Here is a 26,793-nt window from a genome sequence, read left to right as displayed (position 1 = left end):
GATATATTCTAATCACAAAATAGAAATAAAATTATTTTTTCTACCTTTTGTTGTCTCTGGTTTCTGCTTTCATCTTCTTTTCACTCTCTTACTTCCAACGTCTGCCCTCTCTGTCTCTTCAATTCAGCATTTATCCCTTCCATCCACTGTTTGCCCTCTCCCCCTTCCATATGGTATGTCTTCTTTCTATGACCCTCTCTCCTTTCCATCCAGCCCACGCCCCTCTCTCTCCTTTTTACATGATTCATTCCTGCTTCACTGCTCTCTTCATTTTAATCTCTCCTACACCAGATCTAGCATCTTTGTCCCTCTCTGGTTATTTCTTTGCTGACCCCTTTCCCATCATCAATCTCTCTACTTTCTCATTCCTGTCTCTCCCCTTTCCCTCCTCTAATCTCCCTGCCAGCTGTTTCCTTCCTTTTTTCCTTCTCCCTTCCCTCCTCCTCCTGTCCAGCAGCATCTCTCCTTCTCCCTCCCTCCAGGTCCAGTAGCAGCTGTCCCTTTAATTTCCCTTGTCCAGCAGCTTCCCAGACTCCTTCCCCTCCTAGTAGCATCTCTCTTTCTCCCTCCCTCCAGGTCCAGTAGCAGCTGTTCCTTTTTTTCCCTTGTCCAATAGCTTCCCAGACTCCAACAGTGGCTTTCTCCCCTTCCAGCAGCTCTTCGTACTTGCCAGCGGAATGATTCACTAAGGCAGCCTTGGGTCTTTTGATGGGTCACGCCGCCTCTGAGGAAAGAGGAAGTTGCATCATCAGATGCGGCCGCGACTCAGCAAAAGTCTAAGGTTGCCTTAGTGAATCGCTGCACTGGCAAGTATGGAGAGCTGCTGGGAGGGGAGAAAGCCACTGTCGGAGGCTCCCCATGATCTCGCCGGCCCTGCGGCAGGAAATTGCAGCTCGATCTTGCCGGCCCTGTGCAGACCGGCAGGAATTTTCTGCGGAACGGCAACAGTCCACGGACCGGCGGTTGAAGAACACTGGTATAAGGCATCCGCCAGATATGCTAGCCTGGACTCCACAGCCAGAAAATTTGGGGGTAGAGCCCCCCCCCTTGACTCTACCAACCCATCTGTAATCCATTGGACCCACTGAAGACAAGTCCGTGCCGCATAGGAACTACACCTGCAGTCAGGGCTGCCAAATCAAAGGAAGACCTCAAGGATGACTCAATCTTCCTGTCCTAAGGATCCTTAAGCAACACACACACCCCCCCTACCGGCAGAGTGGTCTTCTTAGTCATGGCCGCCACTAGCGAGTCGACATTTGGAAGCCTAAATCTGTTCAACTCCTACTGAACCATCGGATATAATTGTCGCATACCCTTCGCTACCCAGAATTCTGACTCAGGTGCAGCCCATTGCTCAGAAATTAACTCCTGAATAGCCTCATGCACCGGAAAGGCTTAAGGAGGCCTCCTTGTGCCAGCCATCAAGGGATTTGACACATTAGCCCCCCCTGTGTCAGGTTGCGAAATATGCAGGCACTCCAATGCCTTGGCGATAAAGGACGTCAGCTATTCCCTATGGAACAGATACAACGCTGAGAGATCATCCACCTCTGTTCCTAACCCCTCATCCCAATCCATAATCTGCACCCTGGCCTCCTCCCCAGAACAAAGCAGAGCCAGAGAGAGCCCATGGCTGTAAGCCTGCCACTCATCCACTTCCAGGAGACCCACCTGGGCAAACTGAAGCAAAGGATGAAGAACTGAGAGCCGAGTTGAGGCAGGAATGTAAAAACGCAAACACCTTAGTTATGGGAGATTTCAACTATCCCAGGATAGACTGGAGCCATGGAGTTTCAAAATGTACAAAGGAAACGGAGTTCCTGGAGGATGTACGGGACTGATTCTTGTCAGGTTGTCAAGAAACCAACGAGAGGGACAGCTATTCTGGATTTAAACCACAACGGGCTGAAAAGACCTGCCCAAGTATGTGGAAGTAGTGGGACCATTAGGAAACAGTGATCACAACATGATTCAGTTCAAAGTTGAAATAGGAATGCCAAAGGGAAAGAGAACCATTGCAACAACGTTCAACTTCAAGAAAGGGAACATGAGGCAAATGGTGAAGAGGAAACTCAGGAACAGCTCCAGGAAACCACAGACGGTGGAGCAAGCCTGGTCCTTATTCAAATACACGGTAAACGAAGCGCAAAACCTGTATATACTCAGATTTAGAAAAGGGTACAAAAAGAATCAAGCAAAAGACCCGTCATGGATAACCAATGAAGTTAAGAATGTGATAGGAGATAAGAAAAAATCATTCCAGAAGTGGAAAAAGGATAAAATCGAGGAAAATTGGAAAGAGCACAGGAAGCATCAAAAAGAATGTCACCGCGTGGTCAGAAAAGCAAAAAAAGAATATGAAGAGAGACTTGCCATGGAGGCACAGAATTTTAAACCATTCTTCCGATATGTCAAAGGAAAACAACCGGCGAGGGAGGAGGTGGGACCCTTGGATGAGGGAGACAGGAAGGGAGTGGTGAAAGAGGAAAAAGAGGTGGCAGACAGATTAAACACGTTCTTCTCGTCGGTCTTCACAAAAGAGGACACATCCAACGTGCCAGAACCGGGAAAAATCTTCAAAGGGGGATCGAGAGGAAAAATTATCATGCATGGAGGAAAGCCTCAAAGACGTACTCAAACAGACAGATAGATTAAAAACTGACAAATCTCCGGGCCCAGACGGAATCCACCCGAGAATACTGAAAGAGCTCAGAGACGAAACAGCGGAGTGGCTGCAGCAGATTTGCAACCTATCCTTGAAAACAGGGGTAATCCCGGAGGACTGGAGGATAGTGAATGTTACACCTATCTTCAAAAAAGGATCGCGAGGCGACCCGGGGAACTACAGATCGGTAAGCTTAACCTCAGTTCCGGGGAAGTTGGCCGAATCACTGATCAGGGAAGATATCAATGAGCATATAGAAAAAAATAATCTGATGAGAACAAGCCAGCATGGTTTCAATAAAGGAAGATCATGCCAAACGAACCTACTGCACTTCTTTGAGGGGATAAGCGAACAATTGGACAAAGGTGGCCCCAAAGACATCGTATATCTGGATTTCCAAAAAGCCTTCGACAAAGTACCCCATGAGCACCTACTAAGGAAACTGTGGAACCACGGGGTGGAAGGGGACGTGCACAGATGGATCAGAAATTGGCTGTCAGACAGGAAACAGAGGGTAGGAGTAAAGGGACACTACTCTGACTAGAAAGGGGTCACAAGTGGCGTCCCGCAGGGGTCAGTGCTTGGACTGCTGCTGTTCAATATATTCATTAATGACCTGGAATCAGGGACGAAGTGCAAAGTTATACAATTCGCGGACGACACAAAACTCTCCAGTAGGGTTAGAACTGTTGAGGAATGTAAAGAACTACAAAGAGACCTGAACAAACTGAGTGAGTAGGCAAATAAATGGCAGATGAGCTTCAATGTAGAGAAATGCAAAGTCTTGCATACAGGGAAAGGAAACCCGATGTATAACTACACGATGGGGGGGGGATGGTACTGGGGAAGGCAAACTAGAAAAGGACTTGGGGGGTTTGGTGGATAAGACAATGAAGCCGGCGGCACAATGCGCAGTGGCCTCAAAGAAGGCGAACAAAATGTTGGGCATTATCAAAAAAGGTATCACTACCAGAACAAAGGAAATTATCCTGCCACTGTACCGGGCGATAGTGCGCCCGCATCTGGAGTACTGCGTTCAATACTGGTCGCCGTACCTTAAGAAGGATATGGCAATAATCGAGAGGATCCAGAGAAGAGCAACAAGGATGATAAAGGGTTTGGAAAATCTTTCATATACTGAAAGGCTAGAGAAGCTGGGGCTCTTTTCCCTAGAAAAGCGGAGACTTAGAGGGGACATGATAGAAACTTACAATATCATGAAAGGTTTAGAGAAGGTAGAGAGAGACAGATTCTTCAAACTTGCAGGGTCAACAAAAACAAGAGGGCACTCAAAAAAATTGAAAGGAGACAGATTCAGAACAAATGATAGGAAGTTCTTCACTCAGAGGGTGGTGGACACCTGGAATGTGCTTCCAGAGGAGGTGGTAGAGCAGAGTACGATTTTGGGATTCAAAATGGGATTGGATGATTTCCTGAAGGAAAAGGGGATTGAAGGGTATAATTAGAGGGTTACTATACAGGATATTATGCGATTAGGGAATAAAATGTTTTAGGTAAAAGATAACTTACAGGACATGGACCTGGGGGGACCGCCGCGGGAGCGGACTGCTGGGCATGATGGACCCATGGTCTGACTCGGCAGAGACGATGCTTATGTTCTTATGACCCCGGTGCGCTTGACTTCCCCCCCTCCCCCCACACACACATATCAAACCGTGGCTGGGCCAGGAAACCTTGGTCCAAGCTACCCTCTAAGCTGCCCCCCCTTCTCCTTCCGGGTTAGCCTTCTGCAGCAAAAAGGCTCTTTGAAGCAGAAGGACAAACTCCAGGGAGAAATGGCCAAAGGCTGCCAGCAAATCATGATCCGCCTCTCCCTGCGCCTTAATCTCCCCTGCAGCTGCCACCGAAGTGCATGGCCGCACCAGTTGCTGCTGAGGCTCGGTCCTGCACAGGCCCCACTTCTTATCACTAAGCGTGTCCTTCGTGCGGGAAGCCAGTGCACCCTCCGGTGCTGAGAAAGTCGCTGCCACCACGTCTCTTGCACACGTGGCTGAACAAACTCCTGCCGGTGAATGGCGCTTCCCGCATCGCGAGCAGTGTTTGACTGCCTCTGCCGACATGCCTCTTGTGGCCGCACCCCCGTATACCTAGACAACTGCAACATCAGCGCTACACACAGTTCTCCTGCTCCGGAAAGGTCAAATTCGGACAGACAGGGAAAATGCTTGAGTACCTGATTGTAAACCGCTTAGATAACTTTGATAGGCGGTATATAAGTACCTAAAATAAAGAAATAAAGAAATTCTGCCCCACAGCACAAACTGTGCTGGCAATTCCTGGTTCGGGTCTGTTAAATGGGAAAGAAGCCCAATGAACCAACTTCTTTAAATTCCTGTCCTTCCCGGGTGGGGAAGGGACCTGTGGAGGCCCAGGTGTTGCCCCTAAAGTTGGCACCTTATTTCAGCCAACACCCCTAAACTCAACTGAAACCCAAGCAACAGCAGCCTTTCGTATCCAAGAGTCAGCAGCTGAAGCCAGCAGCCAGAAGAATAGCAGCCATCCATCCTGTGGAGAAAGAGCATACTAACTGGCCAGGAGGGATTCCATCCAAGATGAGTCAGTTCTCTATCTCCACCTGCTGGTAGATGTGTGCTATCTCACTAGTCTCTGGATTCATCTGCTGTCGGCACTAAGGAATGGAAACATTGCTGAAGGAAAGGATAGTGAATTTCTTAGAAACTAATGGATTACAAGATCTGAGGCAACATGGGTAAACTAAAGGTAAATTGCGCCAAACGAATCCGATTGAATTCTTTGACTAAGTGACCAAAGAATTGGATCAAGGACGTGCGCTAGATGTAATTTACTTAGATTTCAGCAAAGCTTTTGACACGGTTCCTCATAGAAAGCTCTTCAATAAACTCCATGGGCTGAAGTTAGGGCTGAAAGTGATTAACTGGATTAGAAACTTTTATGGACAGACGCCAGAGGGTGGTGGTTAATGGAATTCATTCGGAATAGGGAAAGGTGAGTAGTGGAGTGCCTCAAGGATCAATGCTGGGACCAATTCTGTTCAATATGTTTGCAAGTGACATTGTTGAAGGGTTAGAAGGTAAGGTTAGCCTTTTTGCGGATTTGTAACAGAGTGGATGACTCGGAGGGAGAAGAAGGATCAGCAAAAGTTAGAAGAATGGTCTAACGTTTGGAAACTAAAATTCAATGCAAAGAAGTGCAGAGTGATTCATTGGGGGGGGTGTAGAAATCCGAGGGAACTGTATGTGCTGGAAGGTAAGAGGTTGATAAACACAGATGGAGAGAGGGGCCTTGGGGTGATTGTATCTGAGGATCTAAAGTGACATGTGGCCCATAGGTATAAAATAGGACACACAGCTTTTACCCCCCCCCCTCCCCCCCCATTTTACAAAACTGTACCATGGTTTTTAGTGCCAGCCACAGTGGTAATAGCTCCGACACTCATAGAATTCCTACGAGCATCAAAGCTGTTACCGTAGTGGCCAGTGATAAAAACTGTGCTATGGTTTTGTAAAAAAGGGGGGGGGGGGGGTAGTGCACACTGTCTTTCAGCCCATGCTAATCTTTAGTAAAAAGCATCTAAGTTTATACCTGAGGCAATGAATGACTAAGCAACTTAATAAGAGTTGCCATACTGGGACAGACCAAAGATCCATCAAGCCCAGTATCCTGTTTCCAACAGTGGTCAATTCAGGTCACAAGTATCTGGCAAGATCCCAAGGAGTAAAACTGATTTAATTCTGCTTATCCTAGTAATAAACGGTAGATTTCCCCAAGCCATCTCAATAATGGCCTATGGCTGCTCTTTTAGGAAATGATCCAAACCTTTTTAAAATCCTGCTAAGCTAACTGCTTTCACATAACGAATTCCAGAGTTTAATTACAAGTTGAGTGAAGAAATGCAGTACTTTCTCCAGTTTGTTTTAAATTTATTACTTTGCAGCTTCATTGCATGCTCCTTAGTCCTAGTACTTTTGGAAAGTGTAATCAAGTAATTCACATTTCCCCCTTTTACTCCACTCAATATTTTATAGATCTCTTATCATATCTCCCCTGAACTGTCTCTTCTCCAAGCTGAAAAGTCCTAGCCGCTATAGCCTTTCCTCATAGGGAAGTCATCCCATCCCTTTTAATCATTATTGTCACCATTCTCTATACCAGTGTCTCTCAAACTTTCTCAAGCAAGGGCACAGTAAAGGCAGTGGCCAAGGCTCGAGGCAACTGGAAGTGCACGGATATCGCTGTGATGACATCACACGCATGTGTGACATCATCATGGTGACATCCACACATGCGCAGAGACCCACTAGACAGGCCCTGAAATGCCAGTAGGGCATGCCAGCAGGGAAGTCTAACAAATATCAACTGAGTACCCCCAACCAAAGACCTCCCATGCTCCACCCTAGACCCACCCAAGCTCTTCACCAAATCCCACCCCCTTTTTCCATTCATTTTTCATATCACACACACAATATACGAAGCAGATATAACTTCTCAAAACTGACATATTTCAATCACTATATTGAAAATTAAATCATTTCCCTACCTCTGTTTGGTGACTTTATTTTTCTGTGCTTTTAACTATGTTTCCAGGGCTTTTATCCATTGACTGCAGTGTTCTCCCCAGAAATTTTTTTCAGCCAGGTAGCATGAAAAAGAAGCCGAGTGGGGCGGGACGGGGAAATTTGGTGGTTAGAATAGGGTCATTAAATCCAGTAGCGTACCTAGTATATATGACAGCTAGTGCTAATCATTTTTAACAACCCTCTCCTCTATATAAAAAAGTTATTTTTAGTAATAATCCATGAGTCACCCAACAAGGGTGCACCTAGGACAAGGCAGCATCTTAAACACTGCAGTGAGGACTAGAACACCAACACACGCACTGTAAAACTAAACAAACCAGATCCTGCACAATCAATTGATCCTGTACAGTCAATGCTAACAGAAAACCATGTCCTTTTCATACACAGACACAAGATACACCCTCGCCCAATATGGAATAATCACAAACTAAAAATAAAAATATGTAGACAAAAGTTAAACTGAACCGCCAAGAAACCAGACTCTGCATACAATGCAACACCACAGAAACAGTGACACTTGTCCCCTAATACTGTGCAAAATATAAAGACAGTAGATGTAAATTTGAAAAAACTGATGCATAACAATCACCACTTTACAAATTAACAAATAAAATAAAACATAAATTGAAGATAAGAATATACCATTTTATTGGGCTAATCAATTTTTCAATTAACTTTCAGAGGCCATAACCTCCTTCTTCAGGTCAATATAGTTTACTGCTGTTACATTATACTGTCCTGACCTGAGAAAGGGGGTTTTGGTCTCTAAAGGTTAGTAAAAAAGTATTAAAATAAGTCCAATTAAAAAATTATCTTATTTTCTGTTTCTAAAAGTTTTATCAATACAACTACAATACTATTTTATTCTTTTTTTATATATTTTTTTTATTTTATATTTATAATTTTTGTACAACCAATAAAAATGGTACAGAGAAATCCTGAAATACATATATTAAGTCAATACAGACTAAGAACAATATACAAGCAATATACTCATTATTATAGTCCTCAAGTGGGGAGGAAGGCAAGACATAGAAAAACCCCCTGGGGAAAAGGGATACATTTAACAAAAAAATAAAGAAAAGAGCAGTATTAGATGTTAACCTACTATTAAACTAAATTCCGCACTAAATCACTTGATTCATTCTGGCTGCAATGGAATCCCTTTACTCTCTAGGAAAAAACCTAATTGGGCAGGCTCAAAAAATATATATTTATTCCCTTGATAGGTAATAAAACATTTACAAGGAAATCTTAACTGAAAAATTGCCCCCATTGAAATAACTTTAGGACAATATTGCAAAAATTCTTTCCTCCTGGATTGTGTCCATTTCAAGATGTCAGGAAATATATATACCCTTTCACCTAAAAAGGTGACTTGTTTCAACTTAAAGTATAATTTCAACAGCATTTCTTTATCTTGTAAGAATACAAAAGAAACTAATAATGTTGCCCGACCCAGTATTTCAATTTCAGAAGATTGCAATATTGCTGATACATCTAATTGCTCAGTTCCACCTTCTAAAACTTTTTCTTTTTGAGCATTCTTTAAATAGTAAATTCTCTGTATCGAGGGAAGATTCAATTCTGATACTTTTAAAACTGTCATCATAAAGTTCTTGAAGAGTTCCTGGGAGGACATAAATTTTGCTATAGGAAAATTAAGAATCCTCAGATTCAAATTTTTTTGCTGATTTTCCAAATTTTCTATCTTCCTCAGAAACATCATTCTATCAGTCATTTGTTTAGACAGCAAATTTTTATTCTCAGTAGTTAGTTTCTCTAATTTAGAAAAGTCAATCTTCTGCTGTTTAACTGATGTCTCCAAAAGGGTTATCCTGGAAGAGGAGTTTAAAGTAATAGATATAAAGTTTGTACAAACTGAGTGCAGGTTTTCAATTGCAGACCATATAGAGTCAAGGGTTACTGCCTGTGATTTCTCCAGCGGCTTGAGGGGGGAGATGACTGCCAGATTTCCAAAGGCTGAGTCCCCAGAGGGTAAACTCCGGGCTTCCTCACCCTTCCCACCGCTGGTTCCCTCAGGTTTGACGCTCCCATGTTGCGACGATTCCTGTCCCAGAATCGGCAGCGCTGAGATCACATCCGGGTCTGCCTCGGGTGCAGTGCGCGTCATGCTTGATGTGTTCGGCATGTCCTCCAACTGCGACCGCTCTCCCGAAGTTTCGCCGGGCATTGGGGACGTGTGCGGTCCTTGTGGGCTCAGCGAAAGTTCGCCGTCCAAGCTGTGATCCACCCCAGTCACAGCAGCAGATTCGCCCGGTGAGTAGGTTTGGACTGTATACGATGTTATAGCAGTCTGTCGTGGGGTTGAAGAGCCAGAGAAAGGTGGAGGAAAACCTCTCTGTTTTCCCCTTCTTTTAGGCATCGAAAAAGAAATATTAAACAGTTTAACACGGGAAAAATTGCTGTATGAAGAGGAGCTCTCAGACCAAAGTCTGCTCAGATCGCCATCGCAATCTTTTTTCTATCTTTTGTCGTTTCTGCTTTAATCATCTTGTCTTCACTCTCTTCTTTCTAGCCAGCATCTGTCCTCTCTCTATCTTCCATGCAGCATCAGCCCCTTTCATCCACTGTCCACACTCTCCCTGTTCCATATGGCATCTTCCCTCTTACTATGCTCCTTCCATAAACTTTCTACCCTGTGCCCCGTCTCTCCTTTGTACATGATTGATTTCAGCTCTGCCACTTCTCCATTCTTCTCTCTCTGTCACCACCTCCTCTGGCATCTCTATCTTCTCCTTTCTTTCCTTCCCACCCCACGGTCTGGCATCTCTGTCTCCTTCCCTTCCCTGATTCCCCGGCATCTCTCTTTTTTTCTTCCATCTCTTCCTCCCCCTCCATGCCCTGGCATCTACTTTCATTCCTTCCTTTCCCACCCTCCCTCATCTTCCTTCTCCCTTTCTTTCTCCCTCCAGTTGCATGCAGCAATTCTCTCCCCTCTCTGCTCCCTTTCCTCCTTCTGTCACCCCATCCCCGGTCATGAACTTCTTCGGGCAGCAGAAGCAGCATTCACAATTCGCTGTCGTTGCCTGCTTCGGGCCTTCTCTGTTGGATTCTACCTTCATGGAAACAGGAATTAGGCAGGACCCGGCAGAGAGGTAGGCCTGAAGCTGGCAACAGCAGCGAATTGTAAACACTGCCCAAAGAAGTTAATGACGCTAAGCCTTGGAGCAACCAGGGCAGCCCACTTCTCCCCCCTCCTGCTGACCCTCCTATCTCTCCCTTCCATGCGAACCTCACCGTGAGATGACCGACAAACCTCCCTCCAGCAGCACTGGCAGCCGCAGCAATCTAAACAGTTATAGTTATAATACCAAGAAAATTGCTTCATTAATCAAAAATAATAGCAAATTTTAAGAAAAATGGAGCTGTTTTTAAGAAAAATCAGTGACTTTGAGGGACCCAGGAAGGGCTTTCAAATTTTTTAAAAAAAATATTTTCTGATCAAGTACAATCAAATTCATGGGGAAAACTTAAATTCAGTTTTTCCAACTTTAGATTTTTCTGAACAGCCTTTGAAAGCAGACATGGAAGATTGGCTCAGCCTTCTGGACAGGACAATGTGGTGGTGACACTTCTCTCACTCACCGTTTGTCCTTTTGTGGGAGGAAGGCCCAGCTGTGAAAAGGAGGAGCAGGAAAAAGGGAGTGGGGGCTCTGAAAATGACAATGAAGAAAAAGCAAATTCTGTAGTGACAGTAAAGGAGAGGTAAAAGACTGCTCAGTTTGGCTCTTCTGAGCTTCTAAAAACAAAAAAAACAAAAAACCCCAGCTGAAATAACTACCAAGAAAACAGCAGAGCACTAGTACTAACAAGGGGGCTTGCAAGAATTTCCATTAAGATGGCAATTTGTTAGTGCACTTTTTAAACAAATTATTTATAGCAGTACAGCCACTCTGCTCACACATTTATTTTGAAACTCAGCTGGTTATAAGTAATAAAAACCCCATATACACCCCCAACAACCCTCACGCTTCCCGTGCACCTGCGTTGTAGAAGCGATTGAGCACGCCGGTCTCACCAAAGTCCAGTTTGCTGAAGTGCAGCGGCTCCAGGGCGACTGCCACACTCTCGCACGCCTCCCTCAGGCACTGCAGCTCCACCCCGGGCTCGCCTCATTGATTACATAAGGCCACCATCGTCCTCTTGCTGCTATATTGCCTGCGCCAGTAAAGTTCTGGCTGTGGTAACCACTTGATAAAAACTAAGGAGCGATGTTGTAGAGAAATGCTGCCGGGTCCTGCCTTTGCAGAAACAGAAAGTAGGCAGGACCCAGCAGCAAGAGCAGCAAATTGTAAGTTTCCTGCCTTAGTCCGTAGCGAACTCATGCTCCAGGGCTCTGACGTGTGTGTGCCGGCATCCCTTCTCTTCCCCCGGGACATAACTTCCGGTTTCGGAGGGAAGAGAAGGGAAGTCGGCACACACACTTTAGAGCCCCGGAGCATGAGTTTTCTACGGGCTAAGGCCTGAAATCTCCATGCCGTTTTTTTTTTTTTTTTAAATTCAGCAGTGGCGGCAGCATAATTTGTGATCGGATGACAGCCGGGCGGTCATCTAAATTAGCTGGGCAGAGCGCCTGGCTAAAAGGCCCTAGGGAGAACACTGGACTGTTTTTCTCTCCTTCTTCATTTTCTACTCTGCAAACATCTTTGGCATTAACTTAACATTCAATTTTTCTGCTTTTCCATGTCTTACCTTCCTTTCCTATCTCTCTCCTTCCCTCCCTGTTTCCATGGTCTGACATCTCTCTCCCTCCTTCCCTCCCTCCTCCCTGTGGTCCGACATCTCTCTCCTTCCTTTCTCCCTTCCCAGTCTGGCATCTCTCTCTACTACTACTACTATTATTATTTCAATAGCACTATAAGACTCCCCTCCTTCCCTGACCTGGTATCTCTCCCTTCCTTTAGTCATCTGTTCTCCCCCCTCCCACCCCTCCAGTGTAACATTTTTATCTCATTTCCTCCTTTCTGACCCTGCAATCCCATCTCCCTTTCCTTCCTTCTTTCTGGCCCCCCTCCCAGTCCAACATTTCTCCCTCCTTTCCACCAGTCCAACATGTCTTTCTTTCTTTCTCCTGCATGCTTCTTCTCCTCCAGTCCTCCTTCGCTCCCCTAACCAACATCTCTCCCTCCATAAGTCCAATTTTTCACTCTCTGCCCTCTCCCTCTCCCCCCCCCCCGAGTGTGCCATTTCTCCTTCCTTCCTCCCCATCCATCTTACCCTTCCTGCCTCCTGCACACTTTCTCTCTCTCTCTCCTTGCCTCTTCCATCGAGTGACATCCTTTCTTCCATGTTCTCTCCCCATGTCCATTTTTCCCTCTCTCACTCCTCCTGTAACAATTTTCCTTCCTTACCATCCCCCAATGCCACTGCTAATATGCTCTCTCCCCATCCACCATCTCACTCTCCCTTCTAGTCTATAGCATCTTCCTTTTCCCTCCCCCTTCTGCCAGGTCCAGCAGCATCTCTTCTCCCTTCCCTTTCCCTGCCCCCTGTCCAGCAGCACCTCTTCCTCTCCCTATGTCCAGCAGTGCCCCTTCTCTCTTCCATCCTCCCCCTTTCCCCTGTCCCCCTTCTCCCTTTCATTTCCCTCCTCCCCTGTCCAACAGTACTTCTCCTGTCTCTAGCGGCAGCTCACAGTGTGCTTTTAACTTGGCCACACAGCTGCTGCTAGCATTAATTTAGATGCAGTTTCATCGGGCAGCCTCGGGGCCTTTGCTAGGCCGGCCCATCTCTGACAAAATAGGAAGTTGCATCATCGAAACTGGACGGCCTAGCAAAGGCACACTTGGAATCTCAGGAGGCACACAGTTTGCGATACACTGCACTATACCTTTTTTAATTCCGCTATATCTTTTTTGAGATATGGCGACCAGAATTGCACACAGTATTTGAGGTGTGGCCGTACCATAGAGCGATACAAAGTCGTCGTAACATTTTCATCTTTGTTTTCTATTCCTTTACTGTTAATTCCTAATTTGCTTTTTTGCCACTCCTACACACCGAGATGAAGATTTCAATGTATCCTCAACGATGACACCTAGATCTTTTCCTGGATGATGACTCCTAACATGGAACCCTGCATCACATACGAGAAGCTATAGTTCAGTTTCCTCTCTCTCACATGCATCATTTTGCACTTGCTCACATTAAACATCATCTGCCATTTTGATGGTGAATCTCCCAGTCTCACAAAGTCCTCTTCCAATTTTTCAAATCCTCTTGTGATTTAACAACTTTATGTCATTAGCAAATTTAATTATCTCACTAGTTATTCACATCTCTAAATCATTGATAAATATGTTAAAAAGCACTGTTCCCAGCACAGACCCCTGGGGAACATCACTATTTACACCAATACTTCTCTTTGTTGAAAATAATGTTATAATCTGCAGATCTTCTCTGAACTGTAGAGAGCTTTTTACTTCACTGGATCTGTTCTGATATACTTAAATCACTGTTAATGGAGGAAAAAGCCTCAGATCTCCTTATGCTGCAAGAACAAGACTGAGCAAGCATACTAGAGAGGGAAACCACCTCATCGGCTTAAAAAAACATACTGCTTGAGCAGTACCAATATGTGTATAATTCTTCCAAACACTTAATAACATGACAAAATAAACTTATTCAGCTCAAAAGTGACAAATAAAAAACTTATTCAGCTCAAAAGTGACAAAATAACAAAAACTTATTCAGCTCAAAAAAATTACCTTGCTCAAGTTGTGGTTCATATCGATCACTAAATCCATTCACTGTGTGCTTTGTCTCTAATCCGCTGTCGCTGTGCTTCAGGTCAACTTCTGACAATGGCTAGCCAGCATTTCGCCAAGTGGCTGCGTCAGGACAAAGGACTCACTCACTCGGTGCGTATACTTAGCGTCAAGGCAAAGGACTCAGATCTAAGAACATAAGTATTGCCCCTGTCGGGTCAGACCAGAGGTCCATCGTGCCCGGCAGTCCGCTCACGCGGCAGCCCCTCAGGTCCATGACCTGATAGTGCTCATAACCTAAAACTCTCATACCTTTTTGCTTAAAGTCCTGTAAAGTAACCCTCTATCTGTACCCTGCAATCCCCTTCGCTCCCAGGAAGTCATCCAGTCCCTTTCTGAACCCCAGTATTGTACTCTGTCCTATCACCTCACTTGGAAGCGCGATCCAGGTGTCCACCACCCTCTGAGTGAAGAACTTCCTTGCATTCGTATTGAATCTGTCCCCTCTGTTTTTCTGAATGACCTCTTGTTTCTGTTGTCCCCGCTAGTCTAAAGAATCTGCCCCTCTCCACCTTCTCTATGCCTTTCATGATTTTATAAGTCTGTATCATGTCTCCTCTCAGTCTCCGCTTTTCCAGGGTAAAGAGCCCCAGTTTGTCTAACCTTTCGGCATATGAAAGGTTCTCCATTCCCTTTATCATCCTTCTTGCTCTCCTCTGAACCCTCTCAAGCACCGCCATGTCTTTCTTAAGGTACGGTGACCAGTATTGGACGCAGTATTCCAGATGTGGGCGCACCATCGCGCGATACAATGGCAGGATAACTTCCTTCGTTCTGGTAGTGATACCTTTTTTGATAATGCCCAACATTCTGTTCGCTTTCTTTGAGGCCGCTGCACATTGTGCCGCTGGCTTCATTGTTGTATCCACCAATACCCCCAGGTCTTTTTCTAGGTTGCCTTTCCACATTACCCTCCTTCCCATCGTATAGCTGTACATGGGGTTCCCTATCCCTAGGTGCAAGACCTTACATTTCTCCACAATGAAGCTCATCTGCCATCTTTTTGCCCACTCACTCAGTTTGTTCAGGTCGCTCTGCAGTTCTTTGCATTCCTTAACAGTTCTGACCCTGCTGGAGAGTTTTGTGTCGTCCGCGAACTTGATTACTTCGCACTTCGTCCCCATTTCCTGATCTTTAATGAATATATTGAACAGCAGCGGTCCCAGCACCGACCCCTGCAGGACACCACTCGTGACCCCTCTCCAGTCAGAGTAGTGTCCTTTCACTCCTACCCTCTGCTTCCTGTCCGCCAGCCAATTTTGGATCCATCTGTGCACATCCCCTTCCACCCTGTGGCTCCACAGTTTCTTCAGTAGGTGCTCATGGGGTACCTTGTCGAAGGCTTTTTGGAAATCCAGATATACGATGTCTATGGGGTCACCTTAAGAACATAAGAAGTTGCCTCCGCTGAGGCAGACCAGAGGTCCATCTCGCCCAGCGGTCCGCTCACGCGGCGGCCCATCAGGCCCACTGCCTGAGCAGTGGTCCCTGACTAGCTCTATAACCTATCTCTACTCCTATTCCTATACTTACCTCTACTCCTATCCCTACAACCCATATCTACACCTATCTACACCCATACCTCTACTCCTATCCCTACAACCCATATCTACACCTATCTATACCCCTCAATCCCTTTGTCCTCTAGGAACCTATCCAAACCTTCTTTGAAGCCCTGTACAGTGCTCCTGTCTACCACGGCCTCTGGAAGCACATTCCATGTATTTGGACCTTGGTCCAAATGTTTGCTTATCCCCACAAAGAAATGCAGTAGATTAATTTGGCATGATCGTCCTTTACAGAAACCATGCTGGCTTGTTCTCATCAGATTATTTTTTTCTATATGCTCATTGATACCTTCCCTGATCAGTGATTCGGCCAACTTCCCCGGAACTGAGGTCAAGCTCACCAGTCTATAGTTCCCCGGGTCACCTCTCGATCCTTTTTTGAAGATCAGTGTAACATTTTCTATCCTCCAGTCCTCCGGGGTTACCCTGTTCTCAAGGATAGGTTGCAAATATGCCGCAGTAACTCCGCTGTTTTGTCTCTGAGCTTTTTCAGTATTCTCGGGTGGATCCCATCTGGGCCAGGAGATTTGTCAGTTTTTAATCTATCTATCTGCCTGAGAACGTCTTTGAGGCTTACCTCCATGCATGATAATTTTCCCTCTTGATCCCCCTTGAAGAATTTTTCCGGTTCCGGCACGTTGGATGTGTCTTCTTTTGTAAAGACCGACGAGAAGAACTTGTTTAGTCTATCAGCCACCTCTTTTTCCTCCTTCACCACTCCCTTCCTGCCTCCCTCATCCAGAGGTCCCACCTCCTCCCCCGCTGGCTGTTTCCCTTTTACATATCTGAAAAATGGTTTAAAATTTCTTGCTTCCTTGGCTAGTCTCTCCTCATATTCTTTCTTGGCTTTTCTGACCACTCGGTGACATTCTTTCTGATGCTTCCTGTGCTCTTTCCAATTTCCTTCAGTTTTGTCCTTTTTCCACTTCCGAAATGATTTTTTCTTGTCTCCTATCACTGTCTACTTCATTGGTTATCCATGCTGGGTCTTTAATCTGATTCTTTTTGCATCCTTTCCTAAATCTGGGTACATATAGGTTTTGCGCCTCGCTTACCGTGTCCTTGAGTAGGGACCAGGCTTGCTCCACAGTCCCAGCTTTCTTGGAGCTGTTTCTGAGCTTCTTCCTCACCATTTGTCTCATGGCATCATAGTTCCCTTTCTTGAAGTTAAACGCTGTTGCCTTGGTTCTCTTCCCCTTTGGTAATCCTACTTCCACTTGGAACAGAATCATGTTGTGGTCATTTTTTCCTAACGGTCCCATTACTTCCACTCCCTTTGCAGGTCCTTTCAGATCAGATCCAGGATCGCTGCCCCTCTCGTTAGGGTGTCTTGACAAGGTGTTCCATGAAACAGTCTTGGACGGCTTCCAGGAACACCGTTTCCTTCATATATTTTGAATTTTCAAGACACCAGTCTATCCCGGGATAGTTGAAATCTCCCATAATTATGGTCACTGAGCGCTAAGTATACGCGTCGAGTGAATCCTTTGCCCTGACACAGCCACTCGGCGAAACGCCGGCTAGCCATCATTGGCAGTGGACCTGAGACACAGCGGCAGCGGATTACAGACACAGCACACAGTGAATGAATTGAGCGATCATGAACAACAACTTGAGCAAGATAAGTTTTGAGCTGAATAAGACCCTATTGATGATAGATAATAGTCTTTGTTAATTGTACTTCATACGTACTTTTGCTGTTTGCAGATATTTTTCTTCCTGATCACTTTGGGCTAGATTCATATAACTTGCCCGATCGGGCCCGATCCAGGCCCAATCTGGGCAGGTCCGATGAATTCCCTAAACTCAAATATGCAGATGGGGCGATCGGAGGAACGCCCCCATCTGCCGGAATGGATCGCAGATCTGGGATCCCAACGCATGCGCAGACCATTTGTAGATGGTCTGCGCATGCATCTAGACCCGACTTTTTTTTTTAAACTTAAATGCACACCAACTCTCCTGCTCTCCCCTTCCAAGAGCAAGGGGGAGCACAAAGGACATGTCAGGCAGGCGTTCGGGGCAGGTAGATCGGGGCAGGCAGGTCAGGGCAGCGGGAGGTGTTCGGGGCAGGCAGATCAGGGCTGCAGGAAATTGGGGCTGACAGGGCAGAGAGCAAGGCTTCAAAAGAGCAGGAGAGTCGGAAAGACGTTTTAGACTGCTTTCCAACAGTCGCTTCTTCAGTTGATTGGCGAGCCCAGTCAGATATGAAATTTTGTTTTGTGAATTGTGTCCCTGCCTACTTTGCATGCGTTTCCTCTCATTTGCATGCACAGATTGGAAGCAGATCACAGGAGAGGTAAGTGAATCAGGCCGGAGGGAAATTTGTTCGTAAAGGGGTCGCACACCGATCAGTTTGCTTTGTGAATCTAGGCCTTTTTGTTACCCGACACCTCACTGATCTATTGGGGGAGAGGGGAGGAGGGAATGCGTTGACCACATTTATTTTAGGTGCAAGTCCACCTGGGGTTATGGGATCAGTTTGGGTCTTTATATTTGCTGAATTTTTAGTGCTATTAAGAGACCCTTTATAGGGCGTCTGTATTTTATCACTGATTTCATTTATCTTACAGAAAATTAATAAAAAATCTATTTCAAACAATTTTGCTTGATTTGTCTATAGACTTTCCTAGGAGTATAATTTCAGAGGAATGGAGAAGTCCAACATATATATACATTTTATTTAAAAATTTATAGTTCATTTCTGCAGGTATCTAATGCAGAGAAAGTGGCTGGTAATTGCCTGTGGAGAGAACCTCCATTTTCTCCAGAACCTGAATTTGATAAATAATCCCCCCTCCCCATGACAAAAAAAATATTGGTAATTAAGCATATATTATACAAGTTCAAATTCGAGCAAACATTAAGACTTTTTTCTACACATCATATACCTTACAAATAAATGCCTTTTCCTGCAATTTCACAAATCCTATGGCTATTTATAAAAAGCAGTCTGTGTCCAGTATGAACTCAGTTTTGAGACACCTTGAGGCCGTAACAGGTTTTAACAGCATAAGAATTGCCATACTTAACGTGACCATTTATTTTTTTCATGAAAAGGGGACATCTATTAATTGTCAGTCCCGTCCCCAATCCCGCCCTAGCCCCACCCCAATCCCACCCCCAATTTCTTCCATCCATTTTTCATGTACACATAATATCTTATTAATTCATAATGGTAACCATAAAATTTTAAAAAATTACAAAGCACACTATACACAGAGAAAATGTTAATTATCATTTATATTTGGGGAGGTTTCAAAGATGTCAATGCAGATGACTTTAAAATATGCAATGTCACCTCAGTAACTATAGAATAATAGACAAATACTGTATAGTGCAAAACATAGACAGCAGATATAGATTCTCAAAACTGACACATTTTATCACTAAATTGAAAATAAAATCATTTTTCCTACCTTTGCTGTCTGGTGATTTCATGAGTCTCTGGTTGCGTTTCCTTCTGTCTGTGTATCCTCTCTTTCATTTCTTTCTTTCTGCACTCAGGCCCAACAATTGTCCCTTTCTATTCCCTCCCTCCTTCCTTCCTATGTCCTTAGTGCCCTCAGTGTCTCCTTCCTATGTCCTTAGTGCCCTCAGTGCCTCCTTCCTATGTCCTTAGTGCCCCTTCCTATGTTATAGTGCCCTCAGTGCCTCCTTCCTATATCCTCACTGCCTTCCAGACTTTGTCCCACCCCCACCCCCGAAGCAAGCCTGCCTGCCTCCCTCCCTCCCTCCCTCATCTCCCTGTGCAGTAGAACCCTTGAAGCAGCATCTTTCCATTTCTACTCCTCATCCCCCCGTACAGTAGAACCCGGCATTTTTCTATCCCTCCCTCCCTCCCTCCCATTCCCCTGTGCAGTAGAACCCTTGAGCAGCATCTTTCCATCTCCCCCCACCCCGCCACTATCCCCACCATGCAGCCGACTCCACCAACCCTCCCATCCGACCCTCCCACCGCGAGATGACCGACAAACCTCCCGGCTCCAGCAGCGTCAACAGCTGCAGCACTTTAAACACGCTGCTTCAAGGCCTTCTACTGCCCGTGAGTCCCTTTTCCGCGTCACTGATGATGTCATCTGGAAGCAGCGGAGGAAATCAGGGCGGTAGAAGGGAGGTGCTGGAGCCGGGAGGTTTGTGGTCATCTCGCGGTGGGAAGGTCGGATGGGAGGGTCAACGGAGGTTTGGGTGCGCCAGACGGGGGGGGCGGCGATGATGAACACGATGCTGCTGCCTAAAGCACCACACCAGCAAGCCAAGGGAGGCGCTTTTTTTTTTTGCGCGGCAGGGAGGGACAGGAAGCGATCGCCTGTCCCATTGTGCCTGCGCATAGCTTCGGGACGCTGTCCCTGAAAACGGGACATTTCAGCACCCCGAAGCTGTGTGTGGGGACAACGGGACAGGGGATCTAAAAATGGGACGGTCCCGTTCAAAACGGGAAGAATGGTCATCTTAGCCATACTGAGAAAGACCGAAGGTCCATCAAGTCCAGTATCATGTTTCCAACCATGGCCAACCTAGGTTCCAAGTACCTAGCTAGATCCAAAATAGCTAAACAGATTTTATGTTGCTTATCCTAGGAATAAGCAATGGATTTCCCCAAGTCATTTCAATAATGGCCTTCTCTTTTAGGAAATTATCCAAACCTTTTTTATTTTTTTAATGCATTTTATTGAATATACTAGTCTTTAAGCCCGTTACATTAACGGGTGCTAGAACATATGTGTGTGTGTCTGTCTTTCTTTCTCTCGCTCTCTCCTTAGCCGCTTTCTTTCTTTCTGCCTTTCTTTTTCCTTGGCTGTCTATCACCACCCCTTGCCTGCTCCCCCTGTCCATTTTCCCTTCCTTTTACCTCCCCTGTGTCCACCACCACCCCTTCACTGCTCTCCTTATGCAGCAGCAGCCCTTCTCCCTTTGTTTTACCTCCCCCCTGTCCAGCAGCATCTCTTTCCTTCTCCCCCTGTCCAACATTAGTCCTCCGTTCCTTTTTCTTCACCCCCCCTGTCCATCAGCATCCCTTCCTTTTTTATCCCCCCTCCTCCTTCTTATCCCTATGATACTCTTACCTTGCTCTGCCCCTGATCAGAGGTTCCCGACAGCCGCCCAGTTGCACCCATTGGAAAAGTTCCCACTGCCGCCTCCCGCACCCCTCCTGACGCGGCTCCCGCTGTACTTTCTGTCTGTCTCTGTCCCTGGCCCCCTTTGCCTGTCTGTCTTTCTGTGTATCTCCCTGCCCCTGTGTCTTTCTTCTTTTCTTTCTGTCTCCCTTCCTCCCTCTGTCTGTCTGTCCAAAGCAGCATTCCCTCCCCCTCCATTTCCCTCCCCCCCACCAGTTCCCTGTGCAGCAGCATTAGCGTTTCCTCTACCCCCCCCTTTCGCTTCCCGCGGTCAGGGCAGTAGAAGGGCCCGAAGCAGCGTGTGAAGACTGATACACACGCTGCTGGAATCGCCATTCGGGCCCGCAGGAAGAGAAGGGGGTGGGCGGCAAAGGAGGAACGGAGATCGGCGACGGCAGGAGGAACGGAGATCGGCGTCTGGCTGCGGTCCGGCTTGTGGAGGTGATCGGATGGTGACGTATTAGCGCACATGCGCACTCCTTCGGCCACAGACCTACATGCGCACAGAACACGCAAATAGGAGTGCGCATGCGCGGCTAGCTCTTTATTATATTAGATAATACACTTGCTCCTAAAGGCCAAAAAGAGAACACAAAAGATAATATAGTAAGCCAATACATCCAAACCATCAGATAATAATAGTTATGACCTATATCAATGTTATCTCAAAACCCACCCCTACCACATCCCCTCCACCCAGCAAAGAAAGACTCTTAGGTGCCTGATACAAAACTATAAATATTAACCATAGAAAACCTCATTTAGTTCCCCCCCCAATCCTTTCAACTTAAACCTTTTTTTCCAAGCTAAGTACTTATCCCACACCTTATGATAAGACCAGAGTCTGGCGCCTGATAGCTATCAACTTACAGATAAGATGTAGGTAACTCTCTGCAAGTCTGGCATCATCCTGCCTTTCCAATTAGCGGCCAGCACCAAACGTGCCACCAAGAATAAATGTAATGCAAACTGATATACTTGCTTTGTAAATCCAGGGATTGGAGTATTAAGCAAGCAGCGTTTCATTAGCAGAGGGCAAGGTTTATGTTTGATACTAACCAACAATTTTCCTACATGCCAATATGGTTGTATGACTGGACACCACCACCACACGACAGAAATATCCCCTCTGCCCACACTGGTGCCAACACAGGGTTGAACTTGTTCCATAAATCTGATATAATCTTTTTTTTTTTTATTATTATTTATTTATAAAATTTTACAATATTTTCAAGCGTATACATCTTGTACAGTAAAGTGAGATCAAACAACATATTAAACTAAAATTGCAAAATTAATATTACTACAAGGAAATACTAATCTAGCTAATCTCACACTAGTCCTCAATTTTATTGGATCCATAATTAAGAGTAGAACATATATAATTCAAATTAATTAAATAAGAAAAATCCTTATCTGACTAAAGTGCAAGAAGCTAACTTTCCATGGACGTTGTTATTCCTTTTTCTAGACGTTTCATTGAGAGAAAGCTAATCAGTTGAGATGGCTCTGTAAATATATACTTCAATGATAAATATCTAACTACACATTTACATGGATATCTCAAAAAGAAAATACCCCCTATTTGAGTCACTCCAGGTTTTAGAATTAAAAATTCTTTCCTTCTTTTTTGAGTCTCTCTAGAGACATCAGGAAAAATCTGAATATGCTGTCCCAGGAAGTCTTTGGATCTATTTTTAAAGAAAAGTTTTAATATCCAATCCCTGTCTGGAGCCAAAGCAACAGACAACAAGAGAGTAGCTGGAACAGCCAATTCTCTATCTGATTGTTCCAGTATAGCCGAAATGTCCAATGACCTCTCCAGTATAGCCGAAATGTCCAATGACCTCTCCGAAATGTCCAATGACCTCAATTTTTTCTTCTTCTTTGAATTGGGGCTTAGCAGGTAGGTAATACACTCTTGTAAGAGGAGGTAAGGAGTTTTCAGGAATTTCCAAAATTTCCATAAAATATCTTTTCACCATTTCTCTAGGAGAAGTTGACAGGATTCTTGGAAAATTTATAAATCTCAAGTTATTTATTCGGCCATTATTCTCCTGCACTTCCAACTTCTTCCTGAGTAATATATTATCTTTAACCAACATATCTTGATTTTGTTTCAGTAGCATTAGCTCCTTATTTGTATTTTGTGTCTCTGTTTTAAATTGTGACATGTCCTGCTTTAAAACTTTTATTTCTTCCTTTTGTTCTTTTAATTCTTTATCCAAACTTTTTATTTGAGGATTTAAGGAATTCCCCAGATTCACTACCAAGTCCCATAATGCTTTGAGTGTGACTGTAGGAGGTTTTGTAGGTGAGAAAAGTTGTAATGGTGTAGTATCTAAATGTTCTGAAATTAGCTTTACCTCAGTGACGTCTTGTATTCCTCCAACCTCTGTTGTCCCGGTCGCAAGTCCCGTTGTCATATTCGGCGAGCCCTCCATACTAGCCTCTGTGGACAAAGAAGAAACCACCTCCTCAGGTGGATTCTGGTCCTGTGGGGAGCTGGCAGCTTGCGGCGTCGGTTGGAGGGGTGGCGTCCTAACGTCGGGGCTAAGAGTGACATCATGCTCAGGGGAACCCACCGCACTACTCTCCGGCGGTGTCCCCAACGAGCTAGCACCCGACCCTTCTTGTTCCCGTTGTAGGCGTCGGAGAAAATCATCAATAGTAACCACTGGGGTTAAGGGTCGCCGGGAGGCTCCTCCGGTGTTCCTTCCTCATCTTTTCGGCATTATTAAGAAAGAAAAAACTTCAACGACGTCCTCACTGCAGCAGATATGGAATAGACTTCTTAGATCCAATAATAGGGAGCAGGATCCGATCCGGGTCTATGTACCCCAAATAAAATTGCCCACTGCCGGCTCCCGGACTCTGCGTGGCTCCCAAGGGGCCTTGCGTGCCCCTTAGGGCACGCCCCTTCGGCCACGCCCTGCGGCCGCGCGGCTGCGGCCGCAACCGCAGCAGCGGGTGCTTTTACGCTGTCGGAGACGGACCCAGTGACGTCAGGGGTCCGTCTCTGTAATTGCCTGTCAGCGCCGCCGACCAGGAAGAGGAAGCCGCCGCTGTACACCTGGGAGCAGCAACGGGACACCCCTCAGCTCTCCTCCAGTCCGGTAAACTGCTCCCAGTGTAGCTACAGCAGCGGGTGCTTTTACGCTGTCGGAGACGGACCCAGTGACGTCAGGGGTCCGTCTCTGTAATTGCCTGTCAGCGCCGCCGACCAGGAAGAGGAAGCCGCCGCTGTACACCCGGGACCAGCAACGGGACACCCCTCAGCTCTCCTCCAGTCCGGTAAACTGCTCCCCAAATCTGATATAATCTAAGTGGGTTATAATGCCAGCGATAGTACATTTTATACCCATTCTCAATATAAGCAGAGGACACGGAAACCCCAAATAAAAATTTATAAAGCAACTGCCAAGATGATCGAGAGAGGGAAATCCCCAAATCTCCCTTCCACTGTACTCTGTATGGGTCATATAGTCATGAAATGCCCCCTTGGCTTGTGCCTGTAAAGTAGCACTCTTTCCAATTTTGTTTTCCCCAAACTAAGATCCCAAAATGCCTCCCTATGTAAAAAGGTACATAGCTGGTGTAATAAAAGGAGTCACAGCTCAATAGCCCATCCATATTCCTCTTGCAATTGTTCCAACGCTTGCATTTGACAGTCAAGCCAGACCTGGCCCAACATCTGGAAGCCCGCATGAACCCATTGATGTCAGAATGGATTAGCGCCTCCAGGGAGAAATCCCAGAGTCAGGCATATGGGCATCTGGGTAAAATATACTCTTATCTGGAAAATCAGTCTCCATAGCCCATACAAAATGCATAACAGGGCCTTCAGGAAGGGGTTCAGATCACTAATATAGCTCCGCAAGGTAGCCATCAGCGCCCAGTGGAGCTTCCACAAAAAAATGCTAGGTAAACATTTCTGAGCAATATGAATCCATGGGCGAGCTACTTAAGTGCACTAGGCTGTGATTTCTTGTAATTTGGACCCTTAGGGGTCCTTTTACAAAGGCGTGGTAGCAGTTTAACACACAGAATATCGCGTGTTAAACTGCCTGCCGTGCTAGTACCTAACGCCTCCGTTGACGAGGCATTAGGATTTTAGGCTGCCGCGGGGATTAGCGCATGATGAAATTTCCTACGCGATAACCCCCGTAGCGCGCCTTGATAAAAAGGAGCCCTTAGTAATAAAGTTTAAAGTGAAGCACCCCATGCCCCCCCCCCCCTTAGCTTAACTTGATGCAAAATAGAGCGGTGCACATGCGGTGGTCTTTTATGCCAAATACAAGCAAAGACCTTACGGTTCAGCTGACAAAAAAAAACTATCTGGAAAAATTGGGAGTGCCAAAAAAAGATACAAAAGTTTTGGAAGAAGCATCATTTTCACTGTCGCTATAGTACCACTCCAGCTCAGACTATGACCCTCCCAGTTATCTAGCTACACCCTGTAAAAGATCTGGGAAATTAGCATCATAGATCTGGGTATTTTATTAATATCAAGTTGAATCAACATCCAGTGAGGCAAACCTTTTTTAAACTCCGCTAAACTGATTTCACCACATTCTCCAGCAACGAATTCCAGAGCTGAATTACACTTTGTGTGAAGAAATATTTACTCCGATTTGTTTTAATTTATAAAATTAAAATACCAAGTGAAAATTCCATACTAGGCCAGACTGCCGCTCAAATCACCATATCGACGCTTCCTCACCTTCAAGAGGCCTCGGTACCTATTCTTTTTTTCTTTTTTTTAAGCCATGCAATTAACACGCCGCACGTTGACATTTCTACTATTGTCGCGCTTGGGATACGTCAACAGCAAAGCCAGGCCGATAAAGGGAGTCCCGGCGGCCACCCCCCGCCCCTTTTAAATGAGGATTATTACCGATTTAGGCGTTGCTATGGGTTGGCACCTTTGTTTCAGGCGGTTCCGGGATCTTCTGTGCACCCTCTTTTCCTGTCTTGTTGAGTGTAACCTGCATTTTCTTTTTAGTCTCTCTCCCCACTTGGCGGTCTTCCAACTTTCCAATAGGTTATCAGCAGCGTCACTAATTGAAACACCCACTGCAGGTCGGCTCTTTTCTTGCTGCCGCATCCGCCTCTTTTTCCGTGGAGGCGAGACGCGGCAGAAAGAAACCCGTGGGCGCCGGCCGTAGGACATGTGGGGGTAGGGGATCGAAAAAATAAAAATGCTGCACCCGCATTAGGAAAGATTCCTAATACAGTAGTGGTAAGGAGGAGTGGGGGGGGGGATCGATGGCAGGGTGGAGTGAGAAGAGCAGAGAGGAGGAGACATACAAGAACCACACAGGGAAGGAGGGAGAGGGAGAGAGAGAGAGAGAGAGAGATGCGGGGGTGGGAGAAGGTTAATCAGAGGGAAAAGAGAGGCTGGATAGGAGAGAGGACGAGCAGGAGAGACGGAGAGAGGCAGGGTTGTCAGATGGCAAAAAAGTGTCCAGCCCAACTTGTGGCGGAGTAGCCCAAACAATTGCCACTTGAAATGCCTCTAATTTATCAAACAAATATGTCATACAAATACAAATTGTTTATTTATACACTGCACATATCCCAAATAGTCCATAATGGTGTACAAAAGACCAAAACTCAAATACAAAACATTCAGGAAAAACAAGCACCTAACCTAAAATTCCTTCCCAAAATTAAAAGCTCTTCAAATTCTGGACATAACGGGTTCTGTATAGGAAGTCCAGTCTCGGAAGCTGCCTAATCTCCCTGCCGCGATCAGTGTATTAGCCCCAAGGGCGGGAAAACTACTGGAGAGAGGTGTTGGCTTTGGGATGGTGCAGGAGAAAGGGAACGGGGGGGGGGGGGGAGAATCTGGATATAAGGAAGAACAGGGACACAGGAGTGATAGGAACAAACAGTGTAGATGCTGAGCATGGGGGAAGGATAGGGACATGCACACTAATGGTGGATATGAAGAGAGAAGAAATGTCAAATGTTGTTAATGTGAATGAATATATTTAACACTTGTAATTTTGAAAATGAATAAAGAATATTTATATAAAAATGGAGGGGAAACTGGAAAGAGCTCGG

At 45.6% G+C, this 26,793-nt stretch overlaps 1 protein-coding gene across 4 annotated transcripts in view; it reads right to left on the bottom strand.

The window, feature by feature from the left end:
• The window catches only part of SCLY (selenocysteine lyase), a 131,772-nt gene extending 105,835 nt beyond the window's left edge, over positions 1 to 25,937 (bottom strand). For 2 of the 4 annotated variants that reach the window (XM_033957523.1, XM_033957525.1), the window contains exon 1: positions 25,622 to 25,933. The gene's annotated coding sequence lies outside the window, so the exon portion shown is untranslated. Of the gene's footprint in view, positions 1 to 25,447; positions 25,567 to 25,621 lie in introns of those variants that run through there. The other 2 variants (XM_033957526.1, XM_033957524.1) reach the window with 2 other exon arrangements.
• Positions 25,938 to 26,793: the final 856 nt, after the last annotated feature.

This window comes from Geotrypetes seraphini, chromosome 9 (assembly GCF_902459505.1).
Source record: "Geotrypetes seraphini chromosome 9, aGeoSer1.1, whole genome shotgun sequence".
Taxonomy (NCBI): domain Eukaryota; kingdom Metazoa; phylum Chordata; class Amphibia; order Gymnophiona; family Dermophiidae; genus Geotrypetes; species Geotrypetes seraphini.
This window is presented reverse-complemented; position numbering and strand designations above follow the sequence as displayed.